The sequence below is a fragment of the Ailuropoda melanoleuca genome, chromosome 1, assembly GCF_002007445.2.
Source record: "Ailuropoda melanoleuca isolate Jingjing chromosome 1, ASM200744v2, whole genome shotgun sequence".
NCBI classification, from domain to species: domain Eukaryota; kingdom Metazoa; phylum Chordata; class Mammalia; order Carnivora; family Ursidae; genus Ailuropoda; species Ailuropoda melanoleuca.
In genome coordinates this window covers 195,956,832-195,970,713 of record NC_048218.1, presented here as the reverse complement: position 1 = coordinate 195,970,713, position 13,882 = coordinate 195,956,832, and positions in this window count along the sequence as shown.

Below are 13,882 nucleotides of genomic sequence, written 5' to 3'. Positions count from 1 at the left end.
ATCTCCTGCTTTCAGGAAGAAAAAGGAAGGTCAGGGCGCCCTTCATGCATCTGCTGTTTTTCAAGAGCTTTCAAAATAATCAATATGCCAGGATGGCATATTTTGGGGTGGCTGGCTCTGAACCCCTGCAATCTCTATCAACATCTTCTCACAAAAGACAATTCTACTATAAAACATCATTAAAATAAAAAATTTGCCATTTTACAACATTAAGTCAACTACTAAACTGAGAATATTATATTGTTTCATACTAGAAATGATAGCAGTTTTTTATTGTGGAAAAAGATCTGTCCTAGGAATCAGACATTCTGGGTTCAAATTTTGTCCTGGAAAAAGTTCCTTACCTTATCTGATCTCACCTTCATCGTCTTGGAAATGGAGATAGGGTTGTTCTGAGGATTAAGGGAGACAATGTGTAGGACACTCTTTTGTATATTCTGTTTTAAAAAATGCATTATTATGTGGCTTTAAGGATATTTTATTTTAGAGAAGTTTTGAAATTATATTGCAAAGTTATAATTTGTGTTACAAATGTCCATATTTGCTGTCTGTTTTTCTCCATATGTGTACAGATTAGATAATTTCCCAATGCAACTGCAAATTTGTGTAATGAGTTTTCATCCATCCAGCAGTTCATTAAATACACACGCATGCGCACACACACGGTAGGGGCTATTAACAAGTATCATGAATAAAAACAGCTATAATCGGGGCACCTGGGTGGCTCAGTCAGCTAAGCGCCTGACTTCGGTTCAGGTCATGATCTCAGGGTCGTGGGATGGAGTCTGGGATGAACATGGGAAAGCTGGCATTGGTCTCCACGATCAGTGGGGAGTCTGGTTGTCCCTCTGCCCCCACCATCACTCTCTTGTGTGTGCACGCGCTCACTCTCTCTCTCAAATAAATAAATAAATAAAATCTTAAAAAAAATTAAAAAGCACCCAGCTAATCTTGCCCTTGGACTACTCACAGTCTAGTGGAGAAGGAAGACATTAACCCAATAATCAACTAAATGTAAAATTGCAACGCAGTGACGCACAAGAAGAGGGGCTCACCTAGTCAGGAAGATCAGGAAGAGCTTCTCTTGGAAAGGGACACTTAAGCCAAGATTCGTCTAGCAGATGAATAGGAATTAACAAAGGAAAAACAGGAGACAAGAATTGTTTAGTTTCAGGTGAAAGCCCAAGGATGGAGCATGGCCAATTCACAGAACAGAACAAGGGCCAGGAGGTTTGAAATGAAGAGAGCTTGAATGGGGGATGAAATCAGGTTAGGGGGCCCTTAAGGGCCTATTTTAAAATTCATATTGAGAAGTGACAGGACAGGGGAGCAAGAATTCAGATAATGAATTCAGTTGCTCATGCAAGCTTTGAAAAATAGAACTTAAAGAGAAATTCAGGCTTATTTCCAGAGAGAGCACAGGGCAAAGATATGCAACGGGGCCTGCAAGCGTGGAAAGGTGAGCGGGAGACAGTCCGGGGGGTCAGGAAGCCCTCAGAAACACGGGTGAAGAAGGGGCCCCCTAGGGGGCTCACCTGTGTGTTCTCTGGACTGTTTGTATTGTCAGTGTACAGGACTTCCTTGGCCAGAGAGAGTTTATTAGAGTCACAGAGAGGTCAGAGAACCTGCAGAGAAACCCGACTGCTGCCCCACTGCTGGGCCACAGACCCTGAGCAAGGACTCACAGTGTACCCCACCTTTGCAGAGCCCCAAACACCAAGTTCAGAAAAAGTCTCAAAGGGTTCTCAGGCGTCTCACCTGCTCCCGAATTATGTTGCTTTCAAGCATCATACTTTTCCTGCCTAGACGTTCAGACCACAAGTTAATTCATTTTTTAAAATCTTTACTAGAATACCGTCTCTCAATGAAGGACTATTTTTTTTCAAAAAGAAACTAAGATTATATAACTTCTAAAAATGCTCTTCACAAATAGCTAAAGCAAAATTCAACAAATGGACTTACGTCAAATTCAAAAGCTTTGCACAGCAAAAGAAACAACAAAATGAAAAGGCAGCCTGCAGAATGGGAGAAAGTTTTTGCTAACCATCTATCAGATAAGGGGCTAATATCAAAAATATATAAAGAATGAACACAACAACTAACAAAAAAATATGATTAAAAAAAATGGGCAGAAGAACTACATAGGTTTTTTTTTTTTTTTTTTTTTCAAAGAGGACATCAAATTGGCCAAGAGAGGCACAGGAGAAGATGCTCAATATCACTCACCATCAGGGGAAAGCAAATCAGAACAACAACAACTATCACCTCACACCTGTCAGAATGGCCAATATTAAGAACACAAGAGACAGGCAGGTGCTGATGAGGATGTGGAAAAAAGGGAACCAGGAGCTGTTGTCTGCCATGGGAATGAAAGTTAGTCCAACCACTATGGAAAACAATACGGAGGTTCCTCACCAGCAATTCCACTTCTGGGAATATAACCAAAAGAAATGAAAACAAGAGTTCAACAAGGTATCTGCACCCCCATGTTTATCTCAGCATTATCGCAATAGCCACAATAAGGAAACAACTCGAATGCCCACCAACAGATGAACGGATCTAAATGATATGGTACATGTCTACACAATGGAATATTATTCAGTCACGAGAAAGAAAGATTTCCTGCCGTGGGAAAAGCATGGGTGGACCTTGAGCATGCTCTGCTAAGCAAGATAAGCCAGTCAGAGAAAGACAAGTACTGTGTGGTATCACTTATATGTGGAATCTAAAAAAAAAAAAAAAAAAAAAAAAAAAAAATTTTNAAAAAAACGAAACAGAGTAAAACAGTGGTTATCGGGGATAGTGGGTGGGGGGATAAGACTGATGGTATTTAAGGGTACAAACTTGTAACAAGTACTAAGATAGCCATGAATATTTAATGTACAGTTAATTAAACATAGACAGTAATATTGTATAATAGGTAATATGATAAATATTGTTACAACAAATATAATCAGAGTTAACACCTTAAATTTACACAATGTTACATGTCAAATGTACCCAATGAAAAAAATTTTCAAACAATAAATGAAATTGGTTGTTTTGGCAAAAAGAGAACAACAGAGCAGCCCTGAGAGGTAGGTGCTGAGGAATGAGCCATGCTCTCACTAGCTGAGGGACAGTCTTGAGCACAGGCAAGCCTGTGTCAATCAAATTACTGGTGATTCCCTGTCATGCATCATTAGAAGTGCTGAGCAAGGCCAAGGCTGTAGCTTGTTGCCCCTTTATGAGGACATGCCTAGGCCACAGATGCCTGCACAACTGTGGTGTTCATGTCCCCTCTATTCTTTCTATAAAGTATCAGAAAATTTTTTGATGTCTCTGAATGTATGAAAATGGTCTTTTTCGCCCATCAAAGAGATAGTTTCAAATTGTTCATTACTGGTTCTGATTGACCTTGGCCTTTAACCTAGAAAATCCTACCTCAGCAAAATGAAATAAACAAGAAATCAAGAAACAGAGAGCAAAATAAAGACGGGAAGGAAGGGAAAAAAACACTAAATACACTTAAAAAAAAAGTTTTCAGATTAAAGGCTCAGGGAGTGAGATTTATTTGGGACACAAGATAGCTATTTCGAAGATCCTCCTTCAAGTGGACAAATTAAACCATCTAACATCCAAGTGATGTCACAAGCCATAATTAATGTCTAAATTAAAATTGCACATATCAAACCATGTGCTAATTATGACCAGTGTAGTCATTCTAATCCAGGTAGACAATCTGTGATTTTACTTTTAAGTTGAAATACAGCATAACTGGACAGAAAACTCAACAGATAATATAACATGATAATTATACAGTAACACACTTTCATTCGAAATAGGATATTGATCACTGGGATGATGCACATTTGTTATGCACTAATGCGTTTCAACATACCAAAGTAAGATGATAGATCTGGGGTAATTATATAGAAATTGACAGCCCATTTATCACTGTTTGTGGTTACTTCACAGCATTGGCATTTCCATGAATGATGGCGTGTCATCTCATGTGTACACAAATGTTAAATCATTTATGGCAACAATTGAGCAGTAACTACAGCACATGCTGAAGGGTGGCACCTATAAGACATTCAATTAAAGGAGTGAATTTGGTGTGTAGGTTTTGCAGTTAATTTGACAGGCACGCTGCAAGTTTTAAAGGTGACTCATATTTCATTCATTTCATTGTTTCCATCTATAAAATGTTACTGAAACAAGATGAAGGAGCCGAGAGGAGGAAGTATTTTTCAATCCAGAAATAGCCTGTGTTGATATACCTTTGTCGGGAATACCAAGTAACTGATCTCTGGGAGGGATAGCTCTATCACCCCATCCACCAGGAGATTTTGTTATCCAAATCTCTGAGCAGAGAGTAAGATGGGTTACTAATTGTTCTAGAACTGAAGTAGAGAAAAATAGAATGATGGTGGGGGAGAGCAACCCAAGAAATAGAAATTGGCATAGACAAAGAACAAAGAGAATGAAGAAAGATCCAAGACAGGATAAGGGAAAAAAAAAAGAACAGAGAATTCAATTTGTGAACAAAAGTTTCATTCAAATTCAATTTAATGCAACACATATTTAAAAAGTATCTACTAAGGGCCAATCACCCTGAGCTTATCTGCCAAAATTAAAGTCTTAACTAAAAGGTTCTTTGGCTCATTTCTTCCTTTGTATTTATACCATGAGCACTCAACTTCAAGTACTTAATTCCTTGTTCCTGGATTATTTTAAGAGGCTCATAACTAGTTACTGGCTACACAAGTCTCTCAATTCTTGCATTTCCTATGTATCAATGCCAGATTAATATCCATATCTATAATACTCTCTTTGAAAACATTATTCCTCCTTTCAAAAGCTCTCAGTTGCCTACAGGAAAATTCAACTTGATTCAACTCTTTGTGCCTCGTAATATTAGTTGAGGACAGTAATGTGAATGGGGACAACGTCATTGGCTTCCCTCTCAAAAATGCCCTAATTTTTACATTTACTGATTCCCATAACTGTGATTACTTCAGGCATAGCTGATTTCAAACCACTATCTGATGTCACTGAACCAACTGATATTCTGGGACCAGGGCTGCCAACAAGGATAAATTATTCATTTTACCCTACAAACTGATGTGGTGCCAAATGCTTCCCCCAAAGTTGTTAGGTTCAAAACAACTGCACATAGGAAGTGGTATCATCAATGAAATGCAAATTATACATCATAATAAAATAAAATAATGTAAAATCCCTTATTTTAAAATAAAGAGGACTGGGGCGCCTGGGTGGCTCAGTCGTTAAGTGTCCGCCTTCGGCTCAGGGCGTGATCCCAGGGTCCTGGGATCGAGCCCCACATCAGGCTCCTCTGCTGGGAGCCTACTTCTTCCTCTCCCACTCCCCCTGCTTGTGTTTCCTCTCTTGCTGGCTGTCTTTCTGTCAAATAAATAAACAAAATCTTAAAAAATAAATAAATAAATAAATAATAAAGAGGACTTACATCTTTTCCTTGCCCCCACTAAGTGCTACACAAATATTTAAGTAACAAAAGTTAAGAACCATCTCGATGCCCATATGTCTCTGTGGAGTCCAAGGTCACATTCATAGGCCAAAAGTCTTTTTGCATATTTGACCCCTCAGATCTCTCCTAGGTGATTCTGAGAGTTATGAACAGTGTCTGGTTTGCTTTGTGAATCATCCTTCTTTCCTGCCACACGATGTAAGCCCTTTTATTCCTCCCTTGGGCCCTGCTGTCTGTGGATCCAGTCCCCTGTCTCTGCCAAGACCAACTGCAGGAAATCTGCGGCTGGCACCCTCTGAAAGCACAGCCTGCACACCTGCCCTAGCAAGGCACCGCAAAGAAGCACCAGGGCCTGGCAACCTCCCCACCAGGCTGCCGGTGCCCCATGTCAAGGACTGACATTTGAGAAGAGGGCAACTCTGCCTAATGTCATGAGCCTTGTTATCTGTGCTTGATTTCCTCTCTCTTGTCCTAACAAAAGCTGCTGGCATTGTGTTCGGTTGCTGTGAGATTTTTTGGCATGAATGCTGTTGAGGTTTGCACTCTCTGTGCTCTAACCCTGTTAACATTTTCTTGGTCTTCCACTGCTGCCCTCTAGGGAGAGGCTTTTGACACGAGTCCGAGAAGCTAGCCAGGGGATGCCCAAAGGTAACCATGTTTTCCACAGTCACCCATACAATTCAGGAACTTGGACATGACTTTTCATTTGCTCTTAGGTGGAGGTTTGCCCAACCAGTGCAAACAGGGATCAAGATTCTGATTTGGTCTGAAGATGGGGACTGGCGAGGTTTTCTTAGCTGCTAGAGAGCTGGAGCCAGAGGTACCTGGCATTGAGCCTTTTCCCGCCCCCTGTGAGGAGGTGGCCACGTTAAGTTCTGCCTTATGATTGTGAGTGCAAATATCTTGGAACGGAGACATAGGCCAAGTGCAGAAGACTTTGGTTTCTTGAGGAACTCTGGTGTACTCTTACTTGTACTAAACATGTCCTTGGCAACCAGGTAGTCCGGACGAGACTACAGACAAAGGAAATACCACACACAAAGAGACTGCCTTGACTCCTGCCTCCTTCAGTATCATTGGAAAAACAAATCAGGAATGTAGAACCCATTGGTGTGTGGTCTCTGCCCACCCATGGTCGCTTCCACCCAAGGGAGAGTGGCAGCCTCCCAGGCAAAGGCCGAATTGGGGACCAAGGGTTTGGGCTTGTAACCAGCCAGTGGGATAACCAACTGTGGTCCTTTGAGCTGCTGGCTCAGCCATACGTTGTACAACCTCCTTCATGGGGACTATCTTTCAAAATGTATGGCAGAGAAGTATGCTGCTCACTAAATGCATAGTCCCCCACCCATGCAGATGGGAGCCATTTAACTAATGCTGGCCAATGGACAACGATGGAAAACATGGAAAACACGTTGATCGCATCTGAACTAAAGTATTTAAGAAGGGAGGAGCAGCCCTCTGGCCCTCTCTACCTCTGCCACAGCAACTGTGGAGTGCTCAATCCTGAGATGTTCTTGCTCTCCTGTGTCTTAGGAAAATTCAGCCCTCCACCCACCACTTTTGGGCTTTAAAGAGTAAAACATACACCTTTGTAATGTTAAGTCATAAGATTTGAGGACTCACTTTTCACAGCATTATATCCTGACTAGCACAACTACTTTGTCTCAGCAGACCTTGTCAGTCTCTGCCTAATGAATCCCTTTCCTTGGCTTGTCTGTTCCTTTCTTAGGATCCCACTCCTAGTTTCTGGCTGATCTTTTAGATCTTCCCTTATTTCTTGTTCCACTGGTACTCAGAGTATGAACTTGAGAGGGATAAAAAAGAAGAGATCCAGGAGGCACTGTGTGCAGAGGCAGAGAACATTTTTAGGGAGAGTGGTTCCTCTGCCGTACCTAAACATGCCCAAGTAAACTCTAATCTCAAACCAGGATCTTCATTACATACTCGAAAGGGCAACATATTACTTCTGTGTTAAAAGTGCAATCACAATGACCACTTTTCCGGAGGCAGAACCTCCGAAAGAGCATCATGCAATTCTTACCACTGTGTGCTCAGCACTAAAATCAACATTATTATAATACACAGGATCTAGCTGACATTGTTAATGCTGTAGTGTTTAGAAACAGGAAGTGGAAATGTTCCCACTTCTACCTAAATGTCATGGACAAATTATACTAGATGGATACCTATGTTGAGAAGAAAATAATTATGGATAAAAAAAAATACTCTGTACTATTCTCTCGCCATTTGAAAGGCATATAAAATACATTTATGAGATACATTAAAGAGCTTACTTTGCTAGTGTCCAACTCTAAATGACCATTTCCAGTCTTCTCTAGGGTATATTTTTATAACAATATCAATTTATTATAAAGGTCAATATTTTTTCACTTTCAAATTCTTTCAAGTGCGTTTTTTAAGTCCATTTTCTGAAGTATTTAAAATTCTAATAAACCGCTGCAAAATTACCAGGAAAGTCCCACGGGATTTTCTTTTTTTAAACATACTATTTGATGGAACATGATCCTGGGTTACAGTAAAATATCATTAAGAAAAGGTCAGCTCTGAAAAACAAAGAACAAAGGCAAAAAAACATCAGGCATCTTGGAGACACTGGAGTCAATGGAGTTGTTCGATGCGGTCTTCCAGAGTATGGAGCTTGAAGTTCTTAAGGGTTAGGTGTCCAAGGAAATGAGCATATCCATCCTGCACGAAGGCTCAGCTGGCATTCTCTCTTTCTCCCATCATTTGGATCAAGTCACTCTGTTCGATATGTTCCTCAGATACTGTGCTTCTCGAAGGTGAAAGGAGCTTTACATTGTCAAGACTTTTTCTTAGTGATCTTTGCAACCACAAATGCTATTCTGGTAGGTAGTGCTCAATGCAGAGATATGTTGGATGAAGAAATTAGTATTTCCTCGGTCCTAAGACAAGTCTAAACGTAGGAAATTCCATTGGTTAGGTTACTTGTCTGCAAGGCAACTCTCACTGGCCTGATGCTTTCCCCACTGAGTTTTCTGAACTGCCCGGCTCTTGTGTTAATCAGCAGGTATGGGCAGAGTTTTCACCTCACACCCCATCCTCGGCTCTCCACCAAGAATGGGTCAGGATCAAGGGAAAGAATGCTTTCTTGGTCAGCCGTGCCTGAGAGCAGAGCTCTCACTGCAGTGAGCCTGGCTAGAAGGTGTTCTTTCTTCTTGGCAAGATTTCTTTGATGTCACGCTTGCTAGAGGGTTCCTCTTGAGGGTGGCCTGCCCAAACCAGCATTAGTCTAGATTTTTGAGGTCATTGCTTTCTCCTTTACTCCTCACTGGCTTGCTTGCTTTCACACGGAGGGATGAGATTCCTGGGTGTACTTAAGAGGGGAGCGGCAGTGTTCACATGTTTGGAGAACATGGATCTATTTCAAGCCTGAATTAAAGTTGCCTGCAATACAGCCAAGATCGCGACTCATAATGCAGTTTGGGCCCAAAGCCCCAGCTAATCACATGCTATTCCTTGTCCTGGCCTTGTCCTTCAAGTACATTTTCTTTTTTTTCCCTCAGAAGCTTCACAGAAGCAGCGGCTATTGTACCTCTGGGGTCCTGTCATCTCTCTCTTTATAAAGAAAATTCTCTTACCCCAACACTCCGATTCACAGAGCTTAGAATGGTTTCACCTCTGATAGTTCAGTATCGTTGTTTCATATTTACACAAACCAAAAAAAATGGACTGACTTATAAAGAAGCACGATTAAAAATCTTATTCATCATTTCGACTGAGGCCATCACATCCTGTTCTATCTCCTTGTTAGAAAAAAAGGCTGAGGTGCTGGGTGGCACAGTGGTTAAGCGTCTGTCTTCGGCTCAGGGCGTGATCCCGGCGTTATGGGATCGAGCCCCACATCAGGCTCCTCCGCTATGAGCCTGCTTCTTCCTCTCCCACTCCCCCTCCTTGTGTTCCCTCTCTCGTTGGCTCTCTATCTCTGTCAAATAAATAAAATCTTTAAAAAAAAAAAGAAAGAAAAAAAAGGGAAGATCAGAAATTTAAAAAAAATGATGGCTTTCATATTCATTCATTGTAGGTGTTACAGTGAATAATAAGACAACTGTGAAATTGTCATCTAATTTAAAACCCCAAGAAATGCCGCTTGTTGTACTTTTTAAACATATGTATGCAGGTCAACTCTGTCCATGATAAAAGGTCAGCCTGTGAGAGGTGCCTGTCACATCTGTCTCTGAAAGGGGGTGTGGAGGAATTTTTTTTTTTTAAGATTTTATTTATTTATTTGACAGAGAGAGAGAGACAGCCAGCAAGAGAGGGAACACAAGCAGGGGGAGTGGGAGAGGAAGAAGCAGGCTTTCCACTGAGCAAGCAGCCCGATGTGGGGCTCAATCCCAGGACCCTGGGATCATGCCCTGGGGCAAAGGCAGACGATTAAAGACTGAGCCACCCAGATGCCCCAGGAATTTTTTTTTTAACCTCTGTTTACGGTACCTTCTGAACAGTCATGGTACTATTTCAAATATACTATCAGTTTCTGAACTGATACCACCTGGATATCTACCAATCAGGAGGACATAAAGGGCAATCGCTAAGTCACCATGGCCACGTACAGCTGTGCAGAAAGGTCCTTTTGGGCATGTTACGCTGCCAACACCCTCTCAGCAACGGAAAACGGATTTGTGTAGAAAGGCCCCTGAGCCCACTTTTGCCCAGCGTGGGGTCGATATGAAACACACCCAGGCAGCAGATGCAAAATCCTGTCTTTTTTCTCCATCTGCAGAAGCCAACAGTAACTGTACCTCCCGTCTCTTGTCTAAAATCCACTTCCGTGCTGCTACTGTGTTGAAATACTGTATATGGAACCATCCCAAACCTTTAAATGGAGAATTGGGATAGTGAAGTTGGTCTAGAACATGGAGATTAGATCGGAACATGGATTCTAATCCAGAGTCTGCCACTAGCCACAGGCAAATTGCCTAATCCCCTAAACTTCTGTTCTTCCATACATAAAACGGGTACACTATAAATTTCCCTAACTAGCTTCCAGACCTGCTATAAGGATTAAAGCAGTGATTCTCAAGTTTAAGCATGCTTTAGAATCACCTGGAAGGCTTGTTAAAACACAGATGGTTAGGCCCCAGTCTTTCTGATTTAGTAGGTCTGGGTGAAGGAGGCTGAGAATTAGTGTTCCTAACAAATTTTGAGATGCAGCTGATGCTACTGGGCCAAACAGCATGGTCTGGGAACAACTGAATTAAAGGAAAAGAGATGGACCTCCTTCAGCATAAGGGAAACCTCAGGATCTGTGGCTCAAGCCCCACCTTGCCCCTTCTTCCCAAATTTCTATCACCCTAAAAAAAAATCCTGTTTCTTTTCTAGCTATCCCCCATCGTGGTGGATGTGTGATTCATCTCTGTATCCTCAGATCCTAGGGTAAGACTGACCCTACCTTAGGCATTCAATTAAAAAAAAAAATCAGTAGAATGCATTAATACATTTAAAAGCATTTAGAAAGGGTAAAACACTATATGCACATGAGGGACTTATGTTAATCATGGAATAGATTGCTATGTACAAAGATACCCCAAAATAGAGTGAGGGCTAGCAGGGCAACTGTCTTTCACGATGCCATTCAAGAACCCACGTGTCTTTCAATTTGTTGCTCCACCATCTTCTGGGGTGCTGTCCTTACCTACATGGTTATCACCATGCCCATAAAAACCACATTCGCAGCCATAACCACCTTCCAGCCAGTTGGAAGGGGAAGAGGAAATTCTGGACCAGGGAGGGGATGCATCCTTTCAGGCATTCATTGGCTGACAATTTGATGTGTCACTGCCACCAACAGCTGCAGGGGAAGCTGGGAAATATAGTCTCCATATGGTCATGCATGTGTCCAGCTAAAACTTAAGGATTCTCTTGTTAAAAGGTAAAAGAGGAAATGCATACTAGGGTACAAATAGAGGCATCTGCCATGGGAGATACTTTTTGGCCACTCAAATATCCAGGTGAACTCATCTCCCCACACATTTCCTCAACCCTCATCCCCAGAATTTATGCTCCAAAGACCCATCCTGTTCCTGCCTCCTGCTCAAAGGTCAGGATCTCTGACTTGCTCACAAGAAGATGAAAAAAGAACCTGAAAGAGAGCAGTTCATATTAAATATTACCTTGAAGTTGTACGTATTACTTTTTACATCCCATTGGCCCATCTTCAGTCAAGCTCATGGCAAAGAAGGCTGAAAATACAGTTTCCAGCTTGGAGGTCCTGTCTTCACCTAACTCCTAGGCTTTTGATTAAGTTCTTCTTATAAAGCAATTTGAAGAAGATTTACTTCCCTAAGGTATACTGAATTGCAATTAATTTCTATTCAGATATGTGATATTCATCTTTTTCTCTCTCAGATTGTCTCCCTCATTACAGATGTTCAACGACTGTTTGCTGAATTGTTGTTTTCTAACAGGAAAATTTATCGCAGCCCAAATAACTGGAAGTTAGGTGTACAGAGCAGAAGTTTCACACTTTTGAAACAGCTCACCAATTAGTTTAGTATACCAATATGCCATGTTCTCTCTTGAGCCTTGCAGAACTAGTTGCATTAGATTTATATAACACGGTCAGATTTTTAGTGAGCACTATTGTGAACAAAGCCTTTTATGACATATCACAAAGTGAAAAAAGCTGTTGTAATATGATTAACGATTACAGCCACTTTTGTAATCAAATTCAAAAAGAGAAGGACCAGAATGTATTGTCCTGATGATCTGCAACCTAAATGCACACAGACCCTATCTACCCACAGGCAGAAATAGCTACCATTCATTAAACATTCACAAAGCATACACTAGCTGATTTAAATGTGTTATTTTCTAGGTCCCCCAACAATTCCACAAGGGAGGGACCTTTGCTCTTATTCTTAAAATAACACATCAAAATTCAGAGAGGTTAGTTTATAGTTTAATAAACTTATAAAATAAGTTTACTTTTTTGCCACTGAAATCCCAGGTGTTTGGTAACATCAAGAATGTCTTTGTTGAGTGTTTGAAGAATAAGTGGGTAGTACGTAGGTATAGCCTGACCTAATCAAATGTTTGGGGCAAATAAATACGTCCTTTTCTCTTATTACCTGACAACTTTGATTATTTTTGAGAAAGAGTTCTGTCATAGTATTATGCTTTCCAGATTGATACTGTTTTTCTTTCTCACTGAGGGCATTTACACGAAAACAAGACTTTGTTTCCCAAGAGTATAGCTGTTTATGTGTTGCCTGAAGTCACGATGCTCCCCTTTGGGTATGACAATTACTTCCATCATAACCAATTGAGAAATAAAATATAGAAGCAAAATTGTTTCTAAATTAATGGCTTTTAAAAGTTTCCCAGGGAGCTGTCTAAACATTTTTATGTTCCATATCAATTTCTAGCATGAGAATGTGGCAAAACTGTACTAAAAGGAGAGTAAAGGTAACCATGGGAAATCAGTTTCACCATCTGGATTACAGAGAAGTGAAAGTAGGATTTGTGCTGATAATGTAGCTACTGCTTGTTGTACACCAGCACAGGTCCTTGTCCAACTTGGTGAGCATCCCCACTTGGGACGTCCTTTCATGTAATGCCATTATCACACGGACCACAAGTTCCATCCCTTAGCTGCTGTGAGGGAAAGATTTAGATACACATTCCTCTGATCAAATGATACTAACTTTCACGTTCACACAGCAGGTACACCTGTCTCCATCTTCTACCTTGCAATTGCAGAGGACTAACTGTTCTCTGCCTTTTGTAAAATACCTAATGTTCAGAGTGGGTGGCATTTAAGAGTCCTCAATTGATATTATTTGGGAGTGGAATTGCTCTTGAACCATTTGCAATCATTATGGTTGAATGCATATGTATGTACTCATTGTACCCAAGCCCACATTCCAGACATCACTTTGTCATGACGGGCCCAACCCCAATGTCTAAGTATGTGTGCACCTTCGAATTTTGTTGGTCTTATTACTGAAAATAATAATCCTATGCATGTTTAATTTAGGGAGTTTGTGAATGGTAATGCTATAAAGAGCCAGGTATTAACTAACGAAAACAGATCAATCCACAGGGTACAAATACAATGTGGGTGTTGAGCAAAAGAAACTAGAAGGGACCTGGGGTAATCAAGACTTGATGCATGATCTTGGGACTGCAGTTAATGCACTTTCCTGGACTCACAGGTTAGAAGGGTCCAGAAGAGCCTCGATATGAAGGCACAGAGCCTAAAGCAGCCAACGTGAGAAGGCATGGAGTTAATTGCAATTATCAAATCGATGGAGGTATAGGCAGTTAATATTTTATATTTAATAATTATACTAGCAATTATGATCTTCATGAGTTAATGATTACTAGTAACGAGTTAATGAATGATTT